This window comes from Lineus longissimus, chromosome 17 (assembly GCF_910592395.1).
Source record: "Lineus longissimus chromosome 17, tnLinLong1.2, whole genome shotgun sequence".
Lineage (NCBI taxonomy): Eukaryota > Metazoa > Nemertea > Pilidiophora > Heteronemertea > Lineidae > Lineus > Lineus longissimus.
In genome coordinates this window covers 8,885,254-8,908,374 of record NC_088324.1, presented here as the reverse complement: position 1 = coordinate 8,908,374, position 23,121 = coordinate 8,885,254, and the positions used below count along the sequence as shown (strand labels likewise).

The window sequence follows — 23,121 nt, the reverse complement described above, 5'->3', positions numbered from 1 at the left end:
GTCTCAGATCAGAGACTGATGGCACCTTTGCTGGCTGTGCAGTGTCTCAGATCAGAGACTGATGGCACCTTTGCTGGCTGTGACAGTGTCTATGATCAGAGACTGATGGCACCTTTGCTGGCTGCCCAGTGTCTCAGATCAGAGACTGATGGCACCTTTGCTGGTTGTGACAGTGTCTCTGCTCAGAGACTGATGGCACCTTGGCTTGTTGTGACAGTGTCTCAGATCAGAGACTGATGGCACCTTGGCTGGCTGTGATAGTGTCTATGATCAGAGACTGATGGCACCTTGGCTGGCTGCGCAGTGTCTCAGATCAGAGACTGATGGCACCTTGGCTGGGTGTGACAGTGTCTCTGCTCAGAGACTGATGGTACCTTGGCTTGTTGTGACAGTGTCTATGATCAGAGACTGATGGCACCTTGGCTGGTTGTGATGGTACCTTGGCTAGTTGCAACAGTATCTTTGACCAAAGACTGTGTAGGAATATCGACGTTGTTGGTAGTTCCCGTGGCGAGGGCGGTAACGACGATTTCAGCACGAATTTAGTTAGTTTTGCTTGTTGCGCAGTGCGAGTCGTATCGGTCGTCTGTGAAAAACCGGCGGTCATCTGTTCTGCTAATACAGTCTTTGTTTTTGCAAGGCCAACTCTTCGACGCACTCGAATAATGCGGCCAACTCTTCGACGCACTCGAATAATGCGGTGTATGTTTGTAATTTTGCGCAAAATGTTGCTTTTGAAAGGTGTTGCATATATATCGGAGGAGACTTGGCGATATGAAAAATGAAGTGCTAATTCCTTCTACTATTAGGCAGGTTTCGATACCCTTAGGAAGATCTGTGAAGGACGATGTATGAGGTGCATGTATGTAAATGTACTCTATAGACGACTTTTAAAAAACGCGCTTTCCGGATTACTCGACACGTCTTGCTGAGTATGAATAAGCACTGGACTTTAGTTGATGACACGACATACGTTCGTAGTCGGCGTACTTCGTCGTTCGTTCATGAGGGTTGCTAAACCTGCCTATTGACTCATTTTCCATTCGATTTTAAGACCTGAAACTGACCACATGTTATAGTGTTAGGTGGCTCCGGACACAATACCGTGAAGTGAAATATGAAATCGAATTCAATGAGTGTGCTTCTATTCATGAAGTATTATTACCCAAAAGGCCTTGTCATCCCATTAATCAACCAACCAATGGCCGGCCATGGCCAGGGTCACATGACCTGCCAGCGTGGCACCAAGGAATATTCCAGCAAGGAAAGCGGCCATGATTTTACACACGTGGAGCGGATTTTTCGATTTGTTACCGACTCGACCGAAAATAGCACTTTATTCAGGTATGTTCTTATAAACTAACTATCACATTTTATGGAGTAATCTGAAAAGTCTGTCCTTATTTCTTTTGACAAAGAAATATTCGCTAAAAATGTACATGTATATAGAATGTATCTGAGAATCCAATGGCCGACAATATGGATGTTACCGGCCCGTACCATTATACCGACACCATGCCCAGCCGAAGAGAGCAAAATGGACTTCTACAGAATTACCTTCTTCCCATATCTTCTGAGTTTAATTAGAAGCAGAATGCTAATTAACACATTACCAAATACCAGTCAAATATCAGTATTTGAATTGTTATTTTGAAAACTTTTTACAACGACAAGAAAATGGTCGAGGCCGGGAGGGCTTGGCGTGTGGCTTTTGGCCGGGTCAAAAGACCCAAAACAACGGTTGGCATCGCACCAATCGGAGGTGGTCGCTCAGAGCCAAAACCAACCTAAATATAGGCAAGGTGAACACAAGAACACGTGGCCGGTGTAGAAGTAGAAAATGTCCCCCTTGAAAAAGTGTCCTGCATTATTGTATTCTGACCGATTATGATATGGTTCTATAGAGACTATGACAGGGAGGAGACTGAAGTCCATAACAGAATTTTGATTTTTTTTATTTCAGTGATGACCATATGTTACCCCAGTCTATGATGTACGAGATTTCAGCAACCGTCCTACCTTGGTCCATGGTGTACGGAATGTCCGCTCATTCCTTTTAAATACTGATGGCATCCTTGATGATGTTGATTTCGTCCAGACGATGGCGAAGAAAGTCCAAGGCAAGGACTGTGTATACGGTAAGAAAAATAGTGCCAATGTAGATAAGGAAATAAGGGGTTTACACTGTGACGGCTCATCAGGCGATCTTGCAAACCTATGCTGCCAACTATATTTTAGCGTTCTCCATGCATCGTCATTCGTAACCATCGTTGTCAAGGAAGTCAACCGGAAGAGTGATATTTTGCTATACTGTGACGCTTTACCTCGTGGTCCGCGATACCACTTTTTGAAATAACCATGTCTCAAACGCTCCCACAAAGTGTGCCGTAGTACAAGAAGAGGTAGCGTGGTGACCTCATGTTACGTGATTCCTTGCATCATCGGAAAATTTGCTGACGTCATCGCAGTCCCCTCCGGGTCAACATCCCTGATATCTGAGTGTGTCATTTTTGCTTTCAGCTTTCGCACGCTTGCTCTTTTGACGATTAGCCGATAACGAATGGGATGCCTGTACTCTTCAATGGTATCTGTCGAACGCCAATGATGATCGGGGATGGGCATCCCTCCTGTTTGTTGATTCCTCCAAAACCTGGGAAACGATTCAAAGCAGCGGGCATAATAGTAAATGGTGAGTAACCTATTGATCTCCCTTTGACTTTGACCTATTGATCTCCCTCACTGTCGTGTAGTTACATATTTATTATCTCCTTATTACTGCCTTGTGGGCAAGTAACTTCAACTGTCTTATTATCCGATCTCTCAATTTAGGCATAGGGTTTTGGGGAGGGGGCAACCTTCTGATCTCGTTTCAAAAAACTTCATTCAATACAACTGGATTTCCTAGGCCAGGTGCTTGATGTAAATGAAAATAAGCCCCTTTCATTGGTCAATTGCTTCGGTAGTCATCAGAAATTTCCGAACCACACCACGTGACGGTAAATTAGAACTTCCGGACTGAAGTGCACTGCCGGTGTAGCAGTAGGAAATGTCCCCCTGAAAAAAGTCCGGCCCTATACGTTATAACTGATTAGAGTATATGGTTCTAAAGAGGCCGTGACCGTCATTGGCTCAGAGATTAAAGCACATAATATAATTCTTCGTACCACGGGCATTCTATCCTAGGACATTTCAAACCTTTACACCGATGTTGCATTTCTAATTGTGACCCGCCATGGCAAATGAGTCACATGTCGCTCCTAGCTTGACAGGTTGAGACGGACTGGTTGTTCATTTCACTATTGTCTGCCTTTTGTGAAATCTGAATATATCAATTTCTTCTATTATGTCCATGTGTCATTTTAGGCTCATCTTCTGTGCGACATGCGACTCATTTTGCCGTGGTGGGTCACATTTGTCCCCCTAGTATAAATGTACATGCATATGTATGCCCCTTTTTGTATGGTGACGAATAAGATGTGGTCCTCCAGTTCCAGTGATCGGCCATGACCTTCACTACAATGTACGTCTTACTGATAGGCCCCCTACTAACACCTGTATCTTTAAACATGTTGTAAGTGACAATTACATTGGTCTCGAGAATCTTCGGTGTTAAGGGTTTTATAGACTGTTTGAAAAAAAAGTCCCTATTATTACCATTTCCACAGGCAATTGAAGTTTACCATGAAATAGAAGTTACAATACTTAAACTTATTCAAACATCAAACAATCTACTTAACGTGGTTTGTGTCTCCCAATTTCCAACTTGAGACATTTTGAAAGATTTTGATATACATGTAATGGTAAATTGATATAACACTGATCTTTGTGTCACTGTATCTCCTGTTGCCTGTGGAATGCGTATATATCTTGATTATTTTAAAACTGCCCTGGGTATTTTTGCAAACCTTACTCGTATGTTGTCTATTAAGGTTGGCCTACATGTCCCAATATCAATAACAAAAAGGGGATAAGAATCGTCGTTTCCAAGGCTTGTACAGTATCAGTCCTTTGTCAGAGTTGTCATTTTCATGCTGTAAATGTATAATGTCAAATATCTGAATATCTGTCAGAATCTTTATATCCCAGCCTCACTGTATATCAGTCCTTTGTGAGACTCTGCATTTCTAGGGCGTATAGTACACCAGTCCTTTGTCAGAATCTTTAATCTCCAAGGCTCACTGTATATGAGTCTCCCATGAGAATCTTCATCTCCAAGGCTTACAGTATACAATTCCCTTCTGAGAATCTTTATCTACAAGACCTACAGTATATCAGTCCCTTGTGAGAATCCTCATCTCAAAGGCTTACAGTATATCAGTCCCTTGTCTGCCGAATCTTCATCTGCAAGGCCTACAGTATATCAGTCTCTTGTGAGAATCTTCATTTCAAAGGCTTACAGTAATCAGTCCCTTGTGAGTATCTTCATCTCAATGAGTTACAGTATATTAGTCCCCTGTGAGAATCTTCATCTCCAAGCCTTATAGTATATCACCCCCTTGTGGAAATCTTATCTCCAAGGCTTACAGTATATCAGTCCCTTGTGAGAAACTACATCTCCAAGGTTCACAGTATCTTCATCTCAATTGGTTACCGAATATCAATCAATTTGAGAGTCTTCATCTCCAAGGCCTGTAGTATATCAGTCCCTTGTGAAAAACTTTATCTCCAAGGCTCACAGTGTATATCCATCAGTCCCTTGTTAGAATCTTCATCTCCAAGGCTTACCGTATATCAGCCCCCTTTGAGAATCTTCATCGCTGAGGCTTACAGTATATCTGCCCCTTGTGAGAATCTTCATCTTCAAGGCTTACAATTTTAATAAGTCCCTTTTCAAAATCTTTATCTCCAAGCAAGACTTACTGTATATCAGTCCCTTGTTAGAATCTTCATCTCCAAGGCTTACAGTATATCAGCCCCCTTTGAGAATCTTCATCGCTGAGGCTTACAGTATATCTGCCCCTTGCGAGAATCTTCATCTTCAAGGCTTACAATTTTAATAAGTCCCTTTTCAGAATCTTTATCTCCAAGCTAGACTTACTGTATATCAGCCCCTTGTGAGAATCTTCATCTCTAAGGCTTACAGTATACCAGTCTCTTGTGAGAAACGTCATCTCCAAAACTTGCAGAATAGCCCCTTGTGAGAATCTTCATCTTCAAGGCTTACAGTATATAATTCCCTTGTGAGAATCTTCATCTCCAAGGCTTACAGTATATAATTCCCTTGTGAGAATCTGTATCTACAAGGCCTACAGAATATTATTCCCTTGTGAGAATCTTAAACTCAAAGGCCTACAGTATGTATATCAGTCCCTTGTCTGCAGAATCTTCATCGCCAAGGCTTATGGTATAATTATAATTCCATTGTGAGAATCTTAATCTCAAAGGTTCACAAGATATTAGTCCCTTGTGAGTGTCTTCATCTCAATGGGTTACAGTATGTCAGTCACCTGTGAGAATCTTCATCTCCAAGAATTGTATCAGTCCCTTGTGGGAATCTTTATCTACTTCCTGCATTATATTAGTCCCTTGTGCGAATCTTCATCTCAAGGGTTCACAGGATATCAGTCCCTTTCTTAGTATCTTCATCTCAGTGGGTGACAATATATTAGTCCCCTGTGAGAATCTTCTACTCCATGCCTTATAGTCTATCACCCCCTTGTGAAGAATCTTTATCTCCAAGGCTTACAGTATATCAGTCCCTTGTCTGCCGAATCTTCATCTGCAAGGCCTACAGTATATCAGTCTCTTGTGAGAATCTTCATTTCAAAGGCTTACAGTAATCAGTCCCTTGTGAGTATCTTCATCTCGATGGGTTACAGTATATTAGTCCCCTGTGAGAATCTTCATCTCCAAGCCTCATAGTATATCACCCCCTTGTGGAAATCTTATCTCCAAGGCTTACAGTATATCAGTCCCTTGTGAGAAACTACATCTCCAAGGTTCACAGTATCTTCATCTCAATGGGTTACCGAATACATGTATCAATCAATTTTGAGAGTCTTCATCTCCAAGGCCTGTAGTATATCAGTCCCTTGTGAAAAACTTTATCTCCAAGGCTCACAGTGTATATCCATCACTCCCTTGTTAGAATCTTCATCTCCAAGGCTTACAGTATATCAGCCCCCTTTGAGAATCTTCATCGCTGAGGCTTACAGTATATCTGCCCCTTGTGAGAATCTTCATCTTCAAGGCTTACAATTTTAATAAGTCCCTTTTCAGAATCTTTATCTCCAAGCTAGACTTACTGTATATCAGCCCCTTGTGAGAATCTTCATCTCTAAGGCTTACAGTATACCAGTCTCTTGAGAGAAACGTCATCTCCAAAACTTGCAGAATAGCCCCTTGTGAGAATCTTCATCTTGAAGGCTTACAGTATATCATTCCCTTGTGAGAATCTTCATCTCCAAGGCTTACATTATATACTTCCCTTGTGAGAATCTGTGTCTACAAGGCCTACAGAATATTATTCCCTTGTGAGAATCTTAAACTCAAAGGCCTACAGTATGTATATCAGTCCCTTGTCTGCAGAATCTTCATCGCCAAGGCTTATGGTATATAATTCCATTGTGAGAATCTTAATCTCAAAGGTTCACAAGATATTAGTCCCTTGTGAGTGTCTTCATCTCAATGGGTTACAGTATGTCAGTCACCTGTGAGAATCTTCATCTCCAAGAATTGTATCAGTCCCTTGTGGGAATCTTTATCTACTTCCTGCATTATATTAGTCCCTTGTGCGAATCTTCATCTCAAGGGTTCACAGGATATCAGTCCCTTTCTTAGTATCTTCATCTCAGTGGGTTACAATATATTAATCCCCTGTGAGAATCTTCACCTCCATGCCTTATAGTCTATCACCCCCTTGTGAAGAATCTTTATCTCCAAGGCTTACAGTATATCAGTCCCTTGTCTGCCGAATCTTCATCTGCAAGGCCTACAGTATATCAGTCTCTTGTGAGAATCTTCATTTCAAAGGCTTACAGTAATCAGTCCCTTGTGAGTATCTTCATCTCAATGGGTTACAGTATATTAGTCCCCTGTGAGAATCTTCATCTCCAAGCCTCATAGTATATCACCCCCTTGTGGAAATCTTTATCTCCTAGGCCTACAGTATATCAGTCCCTTGTGAGAAACTACATCTCCAAGGTTCACAGTATCTTCATCTCAATGGGTTACCGAATACATGTATCAATCAATTTTGAGAGTCTTCATCTCCAAGGCCTGTAGTATATCAGTCCCTTGTGAAAAACTTTATCTCCAAGGCTCACAGTGTATATCCATCACTCCCTTGTTAGAATCTTCATCTCCAAGGCTTACAGTATATCAGCCCCCTTTGAGAATCTTCATCGCTGAGGCTTACAGTATATCTGCCCCTTGTGAGAATCTTCATCTTCAAGGCTTACAATTTTAATAAGTCCCTTTTCAGAATCTTTATCTCCAAGCTAGACTTACTGTATATCAGCCCCTTGTGAGAATCTTCATCTCTAAGGCTTACAGTATACCAGTCTCTTGTGAGAAACGTCATCTCCAAAACTTGCAGAATAGCCCCTTGTGAGAATCTTCATCTTGAAGGCTTACAGTATATCATTCCCTTGTGAGAATCTTCATCTCCAAGGCTTACAGTATATACTTCCCTTGTGAGAATCTGTGTCTACAAGGCCTACAGAATATTATTCCCTTGTGAGAATCTTAAACTCAAAGGCCTACAGTATGTATATCAGTCCCTTTGTTGGTGCCATAACGGGGTTTACAGTATATTGATGTTTCAGATGGTGAAATTTGTTACATCTGCGGCGTAACTTGCTGTCGGATAATTTGCCTTGGAAGCAGCAGCAAGTTACGAGAGCGAAAGAAGCAGGAAATCGGGAATTTTCTACCTAAATTGTATCTCCGTCAACTTGTGTTGTGATTAAATAAGGAAAGGAACATGCGCAGTTCATTTGTGTGTTATTGTCCGATCATTTGGTAACTTGCTGAGTCTTAATTTGGATGGTTTTGACAGTGTCGGAAAAGCCCGCGGAAATGAGTGGCTATTAATACTCGTCCCTAGGATTTATGTGTACAGCAGAGGGTGTACTCGGTGTCTTGCACGGATTTCTTATTACCTCGTCCCCAGGACGGCAACTCATTTGGGATATTGGTAGCTGATGTAACAAGTTTGGTCCAGTTAGTTTTTGATGATACGGATTTTAATTAGGACTGCAGTTTCTTCATTTCCGTTCGTGACATTATAAATATGATGAGCATAGCAACATAGGATTTTGCTGCAATGATCAACGTTAATAGGTTTGTGTGAGTTTTAAAGGGACACTGGTGATATTTGACAACTTGGGACTTTGCTTAAGGCATACATAAATTTTGAATATGGCAGATCAGCATGGTATTGGGAACCAGTCTTTGAGGCCTAGGAACAGGAGGCCTAGCTCGTTACTCGATTGGGATGCGATCGCTACGGAGAAATGTGTGTCCTTTAAAAGATCATTGGGTCAATTATCAGCAATAGTGTTGAGGAAGGTTGGTAAATTGGAGGGAGGGCTCACAGGAATGTCCGTAGAGGAAATTGAGGATGCTGAGGAGGACATCTGTTCATCGTCGGAGAAATACAGGAAACAGCTGGATAATTTTAGTGCTGTGGCGTTGCAGCCGGAGGCACGCGTCGCATGGGACAGATATTATGAAATAGGGCGACAGGTAAAGCATATTTTGGAAGTGGCAAGGAATCAAATTAGTTACTTGGCTCAAATGCAGGGCATGGATAGTTCTAACGTCGCTAATGGGATGGCGCCACTGTCGGATGATACTCATAGCAGTGGAGTTTTGCATAAAGCTCAGAATTGTGAATCTCAGGGGACCACTGCTCAGAAACAGGATAGATGTAATTTAGAAAATGAGATTCACGTTATGGAAGAGGAATGCAAGAAGCTGGGATTACTTTTGGAGTATGAGATGGGAAAACGCCAGGCTGGTATAAAGGGAGCACAGCAGTCTGTTATAACCAAGGAGATTGGTGATAATATACATGTAGCAAACAGCAGAGTACCGGTACGCAAAATTGCACGGCACACAGTGCATAGTCAAAATGAAGTAAGCCCTGGGATGGGGCTCAACCCGGATGCAGTGAGGTTCACACCCATGGGATCAGGAGCTATTGGCAATTCGCCAGGAGTGATTAGATTAAAGCCTGAACCGGGAGTCAGTGGTAGGCCTATAGATAAGGAAAGTGACACTAAAAAATGTTATGACCAGTCAAGGCCAATGATACAGGAGGAAACCTACACAGGATTGTATCAGGATATAAACCATCAGAATTACGAACCCGTTCAGTATTTACTGGACTGCGCGAGCCAAGCACAGTACTCAGGCCGGGTAAATGGTGAAGGCAGATTTCAAAGGGGAAATCAAGTTCACAGTGCAGGTCTTAGCTACACAGATCGAGGTGACTATATGGATCATGGACCTAGGAGCAGTGCCGTACATCAGGACCTATGCTACAGAGATCGGATGGCAAGAGACATTTGTAATACCGGTATTAAGCCAATGTGTGCATACACTAGTTCCATGACAAACTATCAGCCCCAAGCCGAAATGGAAGTTAGTCAAATCCCTTCAAATGTTGTGCATCATAGCAGTGATGATAGCAGGCAACACTATCATGGCAGGGGGCAAGAGCATTTTCCAGCTGCAGGGACACAAGTTGATTACCATCAAGGAAGAGCAGGGGCGGGTCAAATGCCTCGAAACTCATATCAAGTACAACCGGGTGCAGGGTCAATGGAGCTCAACCCAGCTGGTTATAGTCAAGTCGATCAGCAGCTTCCTGATGGGGGGAGGTGCCAGGGCGCATCGAGTGACGCAACATTAGCATTAGTATTGGAGAAATTAGCGCTTCAGACTGAGTTGCCTACTCCTCCACCTATGTCTTTTGATGGTACTCCTTCGGAATACACCAAGTTTCGTAGATCCTTTGATTTGAGAGTTGGGACTAAGCCTTTTACAGATAGCTTCAAACTGTCACAGTTGCTGATGCTCACAACGGGAGATGCACATAAGGCAATTCTGCATTTCGACGGGACCAAGGATGGTTATACTCAAGCGTTAAACGTATTGAAAGACAGATTTGGTAGACCATATCAGATTGTGAAATCTTGCATCGAGAGAATCACTAGTGGCAAGAGGATTACCCAGCAGGATAGCAAAGGATTGCTTGAATTCTCTGACCAGTTGAATGCTGCGTATAAGACTCTGTCGGATCTTGATCTGCTGAGGGAAGCCGACACTCAGGCGACGCTAAGGGCTGTGTTCGATCGTTTGCCAGCAGGAGTACAAGCCAGATGGGTGAAAGAGGTGTCGAGGTTAGAAGATCAGGATAGATTTCCACACTTGTTTGATTTGGTCGACTTCGTAAAGCGCCAGGCCAAGGTTGTGAACCATGTAGTGTTTGAGGTGAAATCAGCATCGTATTCTACCAGTAGTTCATTTGCCACGAAGAAAGATAAGTCTAAGCAGACAGCCTTAGCACCCAATCCGCAGTTCAAGGTTACGACTCTGTCTACACAAGCTGCTAGCGAGGACAACCAGCAGAAGCAGGATAGCACTAAGCCACAGTGCCGATTTTGCAAAAGGGGTCATTTCATCGGGGACTGCTTCAAGTTCAAGAAAGAGGATCCTCAGGCTAGGAGAAAATTTGCACGGGCAAATCTTTTGTGCTATGGATGTCTTGGAAAGCACAGGATCAAAGACTGTAGGAGGAAGAAGCCATGTGAGACCTGTGGTGGTGACCACCACTCACTGTTACACAATGACAAACGCAAGGAGGGATTGCCTGGAGGGTCTTGGTCAACACCTGCTGTGGATAAGGACAGAGAAAGGAGTCAGACAGGTTCCACTTCCCAGACGGTTGGGGCCATGTCAACATCTAGGCCAGGTCATGGGGATGTTTTGCTGAAGGTTGTGCCAGTGCGGGTGCTAGCAGAAAATGGAAGGTCAGTCACAACATTAGGACTGCTAGACACGGGTTCTAGCACTACACTGATAACAAAAAAATTGGCAAAGATATTGGAGTTGAAGGGGAAACAGGAATCAATTCTGGTGAATACAGTTCTTGTCCAAGGACAACCCAAAGATGTCACAGTGTGTACATGTAGTTTACAGCCTATTGATAGAGACCAGCCTGTCATCCCAGTAGCAAAGGCATATGTTGTTGGTGAACTGCACATTGACAGTCGTCATCATCGAGAAGCCATGGACTTGGCTGCATATGATCATCTCAAGGGGATTCAACCTTCTGCGAAGGTCGACATTGATGCAGTATCGGTGCTCATCGGTGAGAGTGTGCCTGTAGCACATGCGGTATTGGAAAGCTGCTATGGTAAAGACCCTAACAATCAGCCGTATGCTGTTAGGACTCCACTTGGATGGTGTGTGGCTGGCCCAATACAAGATGGTGCAACCTCAGAAGTGGATGTCAACCACATCGTTACACACCAAGGTGCCACTTCAGAAACCCGGAGTACAGGCGAAGATGCCAACCTAAGAAAAGCGGTTGAGAAGTTATGGGAAGTGGAGAAGCATGGATTTGAGGATAGCAATGTAAAGATGATGTCAGTTTGTGATCGCCGTTGTTTGGCTTTGTTGGAGAATACAACCCATCAAACAGAAGGAGGCTACTATGAGAATGGACTACTCTGGAAGAGTAGCAACCCAGAGCTTCCAGATAACAAGCTAATGGCAGAGAAACGATTGGCCAGCCTGAAAAGACGCTTTGACAAGGATCCAGAGTATGCTGTGATGTACCAACAAGCGATGGATGCGAATTTTCAAGAGGGGTATGCAAGGGTTCTTACACCGGAGGAGGCAGATTCTTCAAATGGCAAAGTATGGTATTTGCCACACCACGGGGTGAAGAATGTGAACAAACCCGGACGTGTAAGAGTAGTATTTGATGCTGCAGCTGAGTTCAAGAACACCTCACTTAACAAGGAATTGGGGCAGGGACCCGACCTCAACAATAATCTTTTGGGCGTGCTCATGAGGTTCAGGGAGCACAAGGTGGCTGTTACAGCAGACATCAAAGCCATGTTTTCCCAGTTTAAGGTATCGAGAGCAGACTGTGAGGCGTTGCGGTTTCTGTGGTGGCGAGATGGACTTGAAAGGGACCCAGCTGTTTGTCAATTTAAGAGGCGCATCTTTGGTGCTACAGATAGTCCCTGTGCATGCACGTTTGGACTGAGAAAATGTGCTGAGGATCATGGCAGGAAGTACGATCCAGGTGTAGCAGCAGCAGTACGTCGAAGTTTCTATGTTGATGACTTCCTGAAGAGTGTCGCCAAGGTCGGAGTTGCAATCTTGCTATCGCTAGGCCTGATTGCACTGTTAGCTGAAGGAAGGATGCAGTTGACAAAGTTTGTGTCAAATTCCACTGAGGTCCTAAAAGCCTTGCCTGGAGAAGTACGTGCTACCGGATCTGTAGACCTCGACCTGGATACACCAACAGTAGAAAGACCACTTGGAGTCAAATGGAACGTGGAGGAAGATAGCATTGGATTACAGGTCTCGGGGCTAGAGAAAAGTGGAGTCCAGAGTAACACTAGAAGGGAGTGTCTTGCTGCAGTTAGCGCCATCTATGATCCAATGGGTGTGGTTGGACCGGTGACCCTGGTGGCCAAACGGATCCTACAACTGAGTTGCAAGTATGGATGGGATGAGCAACTTCCGGAAAATCTGTTGGCGGCATGGGAGACTTGGAAGAAGGATTTGCCTGGTTTACGGAGCGTCGCTATACCACGTTGGTATTTCACAGCTGAGAGCGAAAGAAGCAGGAAATCGGGAATTTTCTACCTAAATTGTATCTCCGTCAACTTGTGTTGTGATTAAATAAGGAAAGGAACATGCGCAGTTCATTTGTGTGTTATTGTCCGATCACCCTTGTCTGCAGAATCTTCATCGCCAAGGCTTATGGTATATAATTCCATTGTGAGAATCTTAATCTCAAAGGTTCACAAGATATTAGTCCCTTGTGAGTGTCTTCATCTCAATGGGTTACAGTATGTCAGTCACCTGTGAGAATCTTCATCTCCAAGAATTGTATCAGTCCCTTGTGGGAATCTTTATCTACTTCCTGCATTATATTAGTCCCTTGTGCGAATCTTCATCTCAAGGGTTCACAGGATATCAGTCCCTTTCTTAGTATCTTCATCTCAGTGGGTTACAATATATTAGTCCCCTGTGAGAATCTTCACCTCCATGCCTTATAGTCTATCACCCCCTTGTGAAGAATCTTTATCTCCAAGGCTTACAGTATATCAGTCCCTTGTCTGCCGAATCTTCATCTGCAAGGCCTACAGTATATCAGTCTCTTGTGAGAATCTTCATTTCAAAGGCTTACAGTAATCAGTCCCTTGTGAGTATCTTCATCTCAATGGGTTACAGTATATTAGTCCCCTGTGAGAATCTTCATCTCCAAGCCTCATAGTATATCACCCCCTTGTGGAAATCTTTATCTCCTAGGCCTACAGTATATCAGTCCCTTGTGAGAAACTACATCTCCAAGGTTCACAGTATCTTCATCTCAATGGGTTACCGAATACATGTATCAATAAATTTTGAGAGTCTTCATCGCCAAGCCTCATAGTATATCAGTCCCTTGTGAAAAACTTTATCTCCAAGGCTCACAGTGTATATCCATCACTCCCTTGTTAGAATCTTCATCTCCAAGGCTTACAGTATAACAGCCCCCTTTGAGAATCTTCAACTCCAAGGCTTACAGTATATCAGCCCCCTTTGAGAATCTTCATCTCCAAGGCTTACAGTATATCAGCCCCCTTTGAGAATCTTCATCTCCAAGGCTTACAGTATATCTGCCCCTTGTGAGAATCTTTTCAAGGCTTACAATTTTAATAAGTCCCTTTTCAGAATCTTTATCTCCAAGCAGACTTACTGCATATCAGCCCCTTGTGAGAATCTTCATCTCTAAGGCTTACAGTATACCTGTCTCTTGTGAGAAACGTCCATCTCCAAAACTTGCAGAATAGCCCCTTGTGAGAATCTTCATCTTCAAGGCTTACAGTATATAATTCCCTTGTCAGAATCTTTCTTTATCTACAAAGCCTACAGAATATTATTCTCTTGTGAGAATCTTAAACTCAAAGGCCTGCGGTATGTATATCAGTCCCCTGTCTGCAGAGTCTTCATCTCCAAGGCTTATGGTATAATTATAATTCCATTGTGAGAATCTTAATCTCAAAGGTTCACAAGATATTAGTCCCTTGTGAGTGTCTTCATCTCAATGGGTTAGTCAGTCACCTGTGAGAATCTTCATCTCCAAGAATTATATCAGTCCCTTGTGGGAATCTTTATCTACTTCCTGTATAATATTAGTCCCTTGTGCGAATCTTCATCTCAAAGGTTCACAGGATATCCGTCCCTTTCTTAGTATCTTCATCTCAGTGGGTTACAATATTCATGTATTAGCCCCCTGTGAGAATCTTCACCTCAATGCCTTATAGTCTATCAACCCCTTGTGAAGAATCTTTATCTCCAAGGCTTACAGAATGTCAGTCCCTTGTCTGCCGAATCTTCATCTGCAAGGCCTACAGTATATCAGTCTCTTGTGAGAATCTTCATTTCAAAGGCTTACAGTAATCAGTCTCTTGTGAGTATCTTCATCTCAATGGGTTACAGTATATTAGTCCCCTGTGAGAATCTTCACCTCCATGCCTTATAGTATATCACCCCCTTGTGAAAATCTTTATCTCCAAGGCTTACAGTATATCAGTCCCTTGTGAGAAACTACATCTCCAAGGTTAAAGTAAACAGTCCCATGTGAGAATCTCCATCTCAAAGGCTACAGTATATCGAGTCAGCCCCTTGTGAGAATCTTTATCTCCAAGACTTAACCCCCTCCCCCTCCATTATATACAGGAGTCCCCTTCTTGTTACTCAGTTGACACATGTGGAGAGTTTATGAAGAATCCTACCTAGTGGTGAGGGTAACTTAACCTCCTCCTCTTCCCCCTCCATAAGAGTCCCCTTCTTGTTACTCAGTTGATACATGTGGAGAGTTTATGAAGAATCCTACTTAGTGGTGAGGGTAACTTAGCCTCTTCCTCCTCCATAAGAGTCCCCTTCTTGTTTAATTCTCAGTTAACACATCTGGAGAGTTTATGAAGAATCCTACTTAGAGGTGAGGGTAACTTAACCTCCTCCTCTTCCCCCTCCATAAGAGTCCCCTTCTTGTTACTCAGTTGACACTTGTGGAGAGTTGATGAAGAATCCTACCTAGAGATGAGGGAAACTTAACCTCCTCCCCCTCCATAAGAGTCCCCTACCTGTTACTCAGTTGACATATGTGGAGAGTTTATGAAGAATCCTACTTAGAGGGAAGGGTAACTTAGCCTCATCCCCCTCCATAAGAGTCCCATTCTTGTTACTCAGTTGACACATGTGGAGAGTTTATGAAAATCCTACCTAGAGGTGAGGGAAACTTAACCTCCTCCCCCTCCATAAGAGTCCCATACCTGTTACTCAGTTGACATATGTGGAGAGTTTATGAAGAATCCTACCTAGAGGGGAGGGTAACTTAACCTCCTCCCCTCCATAAGAATCCCCTTCTTGTTACTCAGTTGACATATGTGGAGAGTTTATGAAGAATCCTACTTAGAGAGGAGGGTAACTTAACCTCATCCCCCTCCATAAGAGTCCCCTTCTTGTTACTCAGTTGATACATGTGGAGAGTTTATGAAGAATCCTACCTAGAGGGGAGGGTAACTTAACCTCCTCCCCCTCCATAAGAGTCCCCTTCTTGTTACTCAGTTGACAGATGTGGAGAGTTTATGAAGAATCTTACCTAGAGGGGAGGGTAACTTAACCTCCTCCCCCTCCATCGGAGTCCCCTTCTTGTTACTCAGTTGACACATGTGGAGAGTTTATGAAGAATTCTACTTAGAGGGTAACTTCCCCCATGAGCCTACCAGCGTCATCGTGATTTTGTCTGCAACATTTTATTTGTCCCCTTCCACTCCCACAGAAGCATTGATCAGTCAAAATTCCTTTTCACTCTTTCCAGGTCGTTTTACTCCAGTCCCGGTTCCTGCTTGTGCCTGTGGATCATCTCCTTGTTGTTCTTGGTCCACAACTACAATACTGGCACGATTTCGATTGATTTGAGGTCCATTAGCAAAATTTTTCAAAAATTCTTTTATCTTATATTTTCAGATTGAACCGCATACACACCACGCGTCAATGAAGACAACCGCCATCTCGAAGGAGGAGGAAAACCGTGATGGAATCTTCGCTCACAGCTGAACAACATTTGATCAGTTCTTCAGGCAAGACCTACTCTTTGTAAAACTGCCAGCCAAACACTGGTTACACTTGTCAACGGTTCTGCCACAAATTATTACAAATAGTTTTACAAGTTAATACGACGCGACAGGCTTTTAAGCGTTGCTTTTACACAAGACAAGATTTTATTCGAACAGAAAAAGTTGTTAAGCAGAGCAGAAACATGACAAGTGCAACTAGATACTAGTGAGGTTTCGCATCCTTAAGATATAAATCTACGTTTACGCTTTGAAATTTTAAAATCGTAACGAATTTTAGCTCTTCTGGTTAAAAGGAACCGATTTCACAATGTTGCGAAGGGTGCGCATAACCCTCAGTGCAGAAAACTGCCCAATATGTATGTGCGTCACACAGGCGTTTTGGAAACGTAAACGTGATTGCGAAACCTCCCTATTTTCCAATACATGACACCTGACAAGAACCTGGAGAGGGTTAAACTTATATTGAAGTTTATTTGGGGGGGGATGAAATTATTCGAAAAATGTTGAACCGATTTCACAATGTTGCGAAGGGTGTGCATAACCCTCAGTGCAGAAAACTGCCCAACATGTATGTGCGTCACACAGGCGTTTTGGAAACGTAAACGTGATTGCGAAACCTCCCTATTTTCCAATACATGACACCTGACAAGAACCTGGAGAGGGTTCAACTTATATTGAAGTTTATTTGGGGGGGATGAAATTATTGGAAAAATGTTTAATTCATCATACTTTTAATGATACCTTTTCATGAAGCTTTTTTCCTCTATTGGTGTAAGAAAAAATACTTTAAAAGAAAAGTTTCTTTGCTTCTGGTATCTTTCGCAATAACACCTGTTTTGCTGTTGAAAGTTTTAAAGCTTTTCGTATTAAAAAAGTGAAAAAAAGTGTTAGAGGCTGACGGGATTCGAACCCAAGACCTCTTGGTGGTAAGCCACACGCTCTAACCACTACTCCACCAAGCCACACTCTAAGTAGAGCTGCAAAAGAGCGACTCACTGAAGTTAAGGCCAGACGGCTCATTGAAGATTTATGGTGCATTGGTTGAATAGGCAGGTTACGAGATCCTTTGTCAAATAAGGTGTGTCCATTTCTTCTGCAACAACACACAATTTGTAGATTTAATTGAATGAGACGTAGGCCTATTACACAGCAATACATTGTACTGAATTAGATTTAGATGGATTGAACTGATTCAAACTATGTAAGAAATACTTTAATCTCACTTCTATAAGACCATCTTATCGAAAGTTATTATCATTTTTTTCAGTACCGGATACCGGGTGTTCGGTATTGCTTATTCATGGGGAGGGGCGGGGCGGGAGCTACTGCAGACCACATTAGAAAAACTAAAGCTTAAAAATGCCTTTCTACCATTTTGATTGGGAGATTGTGGTGAAATATATGAAAAATGGTCTTATGTATGTGATTTTACAGCGTTTCGCTTCAATATGTATCTGTGAAACGCAAACATTTATGTATATGTTATACGATTGCCTAGAAAGAGTAGTAATAAAATGTTATGTTTGTAATTTCGTCTTCTATTTGGTTCCTTCACTTTGACGTGTTGCCTTCACTTCGATCTATGAAGATAGCAAAGGCAATCAATAAAGCTGAAGTAGTCAAATCGAGGGTCTTATGCAGAAAGTGCACTTTACCGAGTTTTGAGAAATTGAGGTTTACAGTTGAACATTACTGTAAAAACTCAATATTGCCCAATTTGCCACCAGATGAACTATCCCTGTCCCCACCCCGACATAAGAATGTTTTCGGTAAAAGTGCACTTGTATCTTTCTGCATAAAAGTTGGTGACACACGTACGCGTCAAAATGTCCAGAGTGCAGAAGCACGTCGTTTTACGCTCTAGTCTGTCATCGGCTAAAAGGCTTACCTCCACATAAGCATTTCATGCGGTAAATATTCCACAGAGTCTTTAATTGGCAACGCTCAACGTGAAATGACAAAGACTGTGTGTGATATATGCGACGTGAAACGCTTATGTGGTGATAGACCTTACAGGTTTGTCACAAGTACTACAAAACTGAAATCTACCACTTGTCAAAATAAACAAAATGCTGCAAAAAGCTTGACGTCGAGTGAAACCATAGAAATGGTATCATATCGAATTTATCAGTAACAAAAGTGTTTTGGACGACATGTCTTAGATCCTCCAAGATTTCAGTATCTCAAGTTTTGTTGTACTTCTGGCACACCTCAAGACCCTCGATATATGGCTTGTTATTCGTTGCAAAATTCAATAGTTATTACCATTCAGTGTTTATTTTCATGTTCAATAATTAATACTTTTGTTTTCAAGGTTTTTATTATGTGTGATACAAAGATTGTGGTAATGTTATCACATATCTTTGGTAGACTTGCTGTACAACTCATGATATTTTGCCATGTGTATAGTGTGAGATATAAGTTATATGCGATGCAGAATTATCTATGTTGACGTTACCTCCGTTGAATTGTTGGCAAAGGGTGAAAAAGGTCTTTGAAACTGCTTTGATTGGTTGTTTCAAAGTTCCTTTTTCATCCCTTCAACGATTCAACGGTTGTAATATCACACATAAACACTTCTGTGCAACATATAAAATATTCTCTGCACTGTACTTTGGCATAATAACATGAATTGCACACAAAGTCTTCCAAAGTATGTGGAAACATCACTCGTAATCTTCAATTGAATCGCACATAATAGAAACTTTGAATTCAAATGTATCAATTGAACATGAAATAAACATTGAATGCAATAACTATCGAACTTTGCAATGAATAACAAGTCATAATGACTTCTTCAGCCTTCTAAAGGACAAGGACAACCTCGGATCAACGGATTTTTTCCAAAAAAAAGGGACCCTCAGAATATAGGCTATCTCCAAAAACGTCAAAAAAAAACTCGAGCGTGACCTCGCTCCGTAACTTTGCAGAGGAATAAAGTTACGAGGGGAGGTCACGCACAATTTATTTTTCGAGTTTTGTGGACTTAGCGTATTTTTCAAGAATTTTTAAAGGAAAAAAGAATGACTCAGCGATTTTGTACTTAGCGTATTTTTGAGAAAAAAATCACAGAAAAAAGAATGACTCAGCGATTTTGTACTTAGCGTATTTTTGAAAAAAAGAATGACACAGCGATTTTGTACTTAGAGTATTTTTGAGAAAAAATCGCAGACAGAATGGAAACTTTGCCAAGGAAACAAATTGATTTTGGACTTAGAAAACTTTCCAAGTAATGTCAGGTTTCTGTTTTCAAAACAATTGAGGATGCCACGGAAGAAGTTTCATAATGAAACACCAGAGGAGGAAAATCTTTTCAATTCAATTAAAAAGATCAAAAAAACAAATCAAAAAGCTGAGGACTGATTGTGCGCTCCCATCGTAACTTTGCGGACAATAAAAAGAAGCTTGTATAAGAATAAATAATTTTATTAATTAGTTCATAAGATCATACAGATAAAATGAAGTTACAGATTAAATGAAGAACTGAAGTCGAGTCGCCATCGTATGGAGAAGAGCTGCGGAGAATGGGCTGGATAGAGCGCGTGAACAACATCTTTGGCGTCCTAGAAAGATACAAAGAGTGAACATGTTTCATTATCATTGTCTGGTTATCAAAAAATATCTAAAGTGGTATCAACTGGCCGCTGGCAAATGTAGTATACACTTAAAGTACGGCACACACACGATCGGAGTGAGTACGACGATATCATCATGGCTTAGTGGTCATAAAGAGTTACTCTGAGACAAAGGGAGAATGTTTTTCGATTGTCACACTACATGTACATTCATTTCGTTGTCCTGAAAAACCATGGTTTTGTACACAACACATTTCGGGGGGGGGGGGGGAAGCGTATTATCTATGACATCAAATACATATCCTCCGTTATGAATGACATCAATAGCAATGAAGTGACTGGATTCATTGATAACATGATCCCAAAGTCCCTGGGGAAAGGGGCATAGCGATTTCCCAAAATTAAAAACTAGATATTGTAGATCCCTCAATGCTTTCCAACTTTACGTTCCTGATTGGAATGGCATTTCAGTGGTGAGTATTTCAAATATAATGGACTCATTGCTGTAAACTCAACTCTAACACGTCCCTTCAACAAGAAATTCCAATGATCCACTCTTTCCAGACAGTTGGCAAAATAATGGTCGGCCATTTTGAAAACTTGTTTTCACAGGCAACTGGAGTTTACCAGAACATAAAAGTCATGTTTTTAAATGAAATGATCAGCAAAAGCATTCGAGATATCATGAACATTTGAATACAAGGACAACTTCAAGTAAATTGCTTGAATGAATAAGTATCTGCTGTTACATTGATGACATGGTAAACTCCAGTTGCCTGTGAAAAGGGCATTTTCAAAATGGCCGAAATACATTTCCGGAAATGTTCTGTTGATCGTTTTTGGTCGAGGATCAACATTGGTGGAGGAATTTCAACATTCAGCTTTAAAATTCAATGACCCCCCCCCCCCACAAGTTCAGATAGATTTGGTCGGACCATGAAAAAATTATCATGTCAAAGTTCAACTGCGAATTTTACAGTTCATTTTCCTTGGCTGGACCGAAATACTTACAATTATTTTCTTGAAATTGAAAGTTGAAATGAGAAGCGGCAGTCTCTGTTGGGCAGCAGAACACAGGAGCACTGTAAATAAATAACGGGATACGTAGATAAGTCCAATATTAGAGAATAAAAAACGTGTTCGATATGACGAAATAGTAGAGGTCGTCTTGCAAGGTCATGACCTGCGCCGAGCAATGGATAGCAACTACAGTGCTATGTCCATCGCATTGCGGAATCTACATAGCCAACAAAAATCGCAAATATCTTGGCAATTACAACCACTTTAGACGAATAACCTGCACAATGATATGGCCTGAATACTTACCATCGATTCTGTGATATTGTTTCTGTTGAACTACGAATTTTTGTCAAGTAAATTGAGTTTTTTGGTGAACAATTTCACAGACACATTTTCAAGATGGCAGAGACGGCCACGTGGATCTTGCCCATTCGCCGGGTCTGCGAGACTCATTATTTGACGAAGTCGTAATCATGTTATGCAATATAGGCGGTAATAATGCGAAAGAAAAGGTTTCGAGAAATAAGCCTGGAATGACACATGGTCCGCTAGGCTTTACGGGCCCGCATTATGAAGCTATTTGTGCTTATTCACTCCATCCTTGGTCTGTTTCCCTGTTCATGGTACTCAAACAGATGTTATAATGATTTGCGAAACAGACGCAAGTCAGTGTAATGATTCTCATGTTCCTAGTCACCAGTGTTCACCTGCAATAGTCGTGAAGGTCAGGGCGCGTGACTCGGGGACGACTGGAGAGAAAATGGGTCAGAGTGTCAGTGGCACTACGGCGTTTGGTGCTTTTCCTTCGCGATTTTGATTTTGGTTGTGTCAGTGGCACCACGCTCCAGTTGGTTGTGACATGGACAACATGCCAAACCGCAACTGACTCGGACAGAAATCGATGCAAAAATGAAACACTTCGCGGCTAAAGAGTTACAAATACAGACAAAGATCCCGAGAACGTTACTCTTTGCGTTTCATTGCTGAAGACTGACACTGGCATAAACACAGCATTTTTATTGAACAGCCGTTAGATCGAAGGAAAAACAGGCCACATCCATTCTTTGACCACGGGGCACACTGAAGTGAAGTGCAGGCTGTGCCACACTCTATCACCACGTGATAATCCTGATGATTTCCGAGGTCGTACTTTATGCATGAAGTACGACCTCGGATCCACACGGTCTGCGCAAAAAGTTTCCTGCGAGAAAACTTGTTCGTGATTCATGTACGCCTACTCCATTTACAGTTAATGTCACGGTAGATGAATAACGAGAGTTGTCTTTAAATTCTTAATGAAGTTTGTCAGAAATATCGGTCATTTCAGTGCCGAATTTATCGATATAACTTCTAAAAATGTGTGTACTACAGTCGGCCACACCGAAACGCAATCACGGTTAGCATTTACACTGTAATTGTGTAGAAGCAAGGACTGTCCTTTGGAGAAAGTTAACACTCATGGGGATCCCAGGTTTCATCGTATCCCTTGATCATCAAGGAACACATCGGATGAACGTGAGATTCTAATAATTATGTCATTTTTTGTGGATAGCTATCTTAAAGGACGGCCATGCAAAACGTGCGCATTCTTACTATGCGCTGCACCGTGAAATGATGTTTCAGAATATACCAAAATCAGTTTGTAACTCTTCCGAAGTCACCTCACATTTCTCGGATCAGTGGGTGGAAGTACATAATATGGGCAATATAACGGAAGGTCATCTGAGCATTTACGGGAAGTCGCGTGGCCTCCCTTGCATTATTAACGACCGCTGTATCAACTGGTATGCATGGTTATTTAACGTCCCGCGTTTTCCAATCAATATGCTCACGGAGACATTGCTAAGCGTCCAGCGACTGGCGGTGACCCGTTTCTTGTTACAAAGCGGAATAAGTCACGCAAATTATTCTCCAAAGGAAGTCAGTTCTGGTAAGTTTTTTAACGCAATTTTTGGTACAGTCTTAAAAATATTTGTTCGCAAGTCGACTGGATGTGGAAACAAATTCAGTGACTCCCTCGGTTGGACATACATGAAGGAACGAATGTCCCAGTATATATGCTTCTACAAAATACCCCAGACTATATCAACTTCAGTTAAAGTGAACTTGTCCCTGTATTCTGGTTGTGACATTGTCCTCGAAAGACCAACTTGGGATGAATGTCCAACGGAATCTCTTTTTATTTAACGCGATGAGGATGCTTTCTT

The 23,121-nt window shown here is 42.0% G+C and overlaps 2 long non-coding RNA genes across 3 annotated transcripts; one reads left to right on the top strand and one right to left on the bottom strand.

Annotated features, from left to right (window-relative positions):
- Positions 1-37: 37 nt before the first annotated feature.
- LOC135501338 (uncharacterized) lies at positions 38-17,645 on the top strand. Of its 2 annotated transcripts, XR_010449581.1 has the most exons (4): positions 38-1,344; positions 1,964-2,138; positions 2,521-2,689; positions 16,210-17,645. It is a non-coding gene; the product is annotated as an uncharacterized LOC135501338 (long non-coding RNA). The 2 variants fall into 2 exon arrangements; XR_010449580.1 differs by having other exon boundaries at positions 47-2,138.
- Positions 17,646-19,752: 2,107 nt separating this feature from the next.
- LOC135501156 (uncharacterized) lies at positions 19,753-21,362 on the bottom strand. The gene is made up of 3 exons (XR_010449567.1): positions 21,221-21,362; positions 20,906-20,976; positions 19,753-19,882 (listed from the first exon to the last, which is right to left on the bottom strand). It is a non-coding gene; the product is annotated as an uncharacterized LOC135501156 (long non-coding RNA).
- Between the last annotated feature and the right edge of the window lie 1,759 nt (positions 21,363-23,121).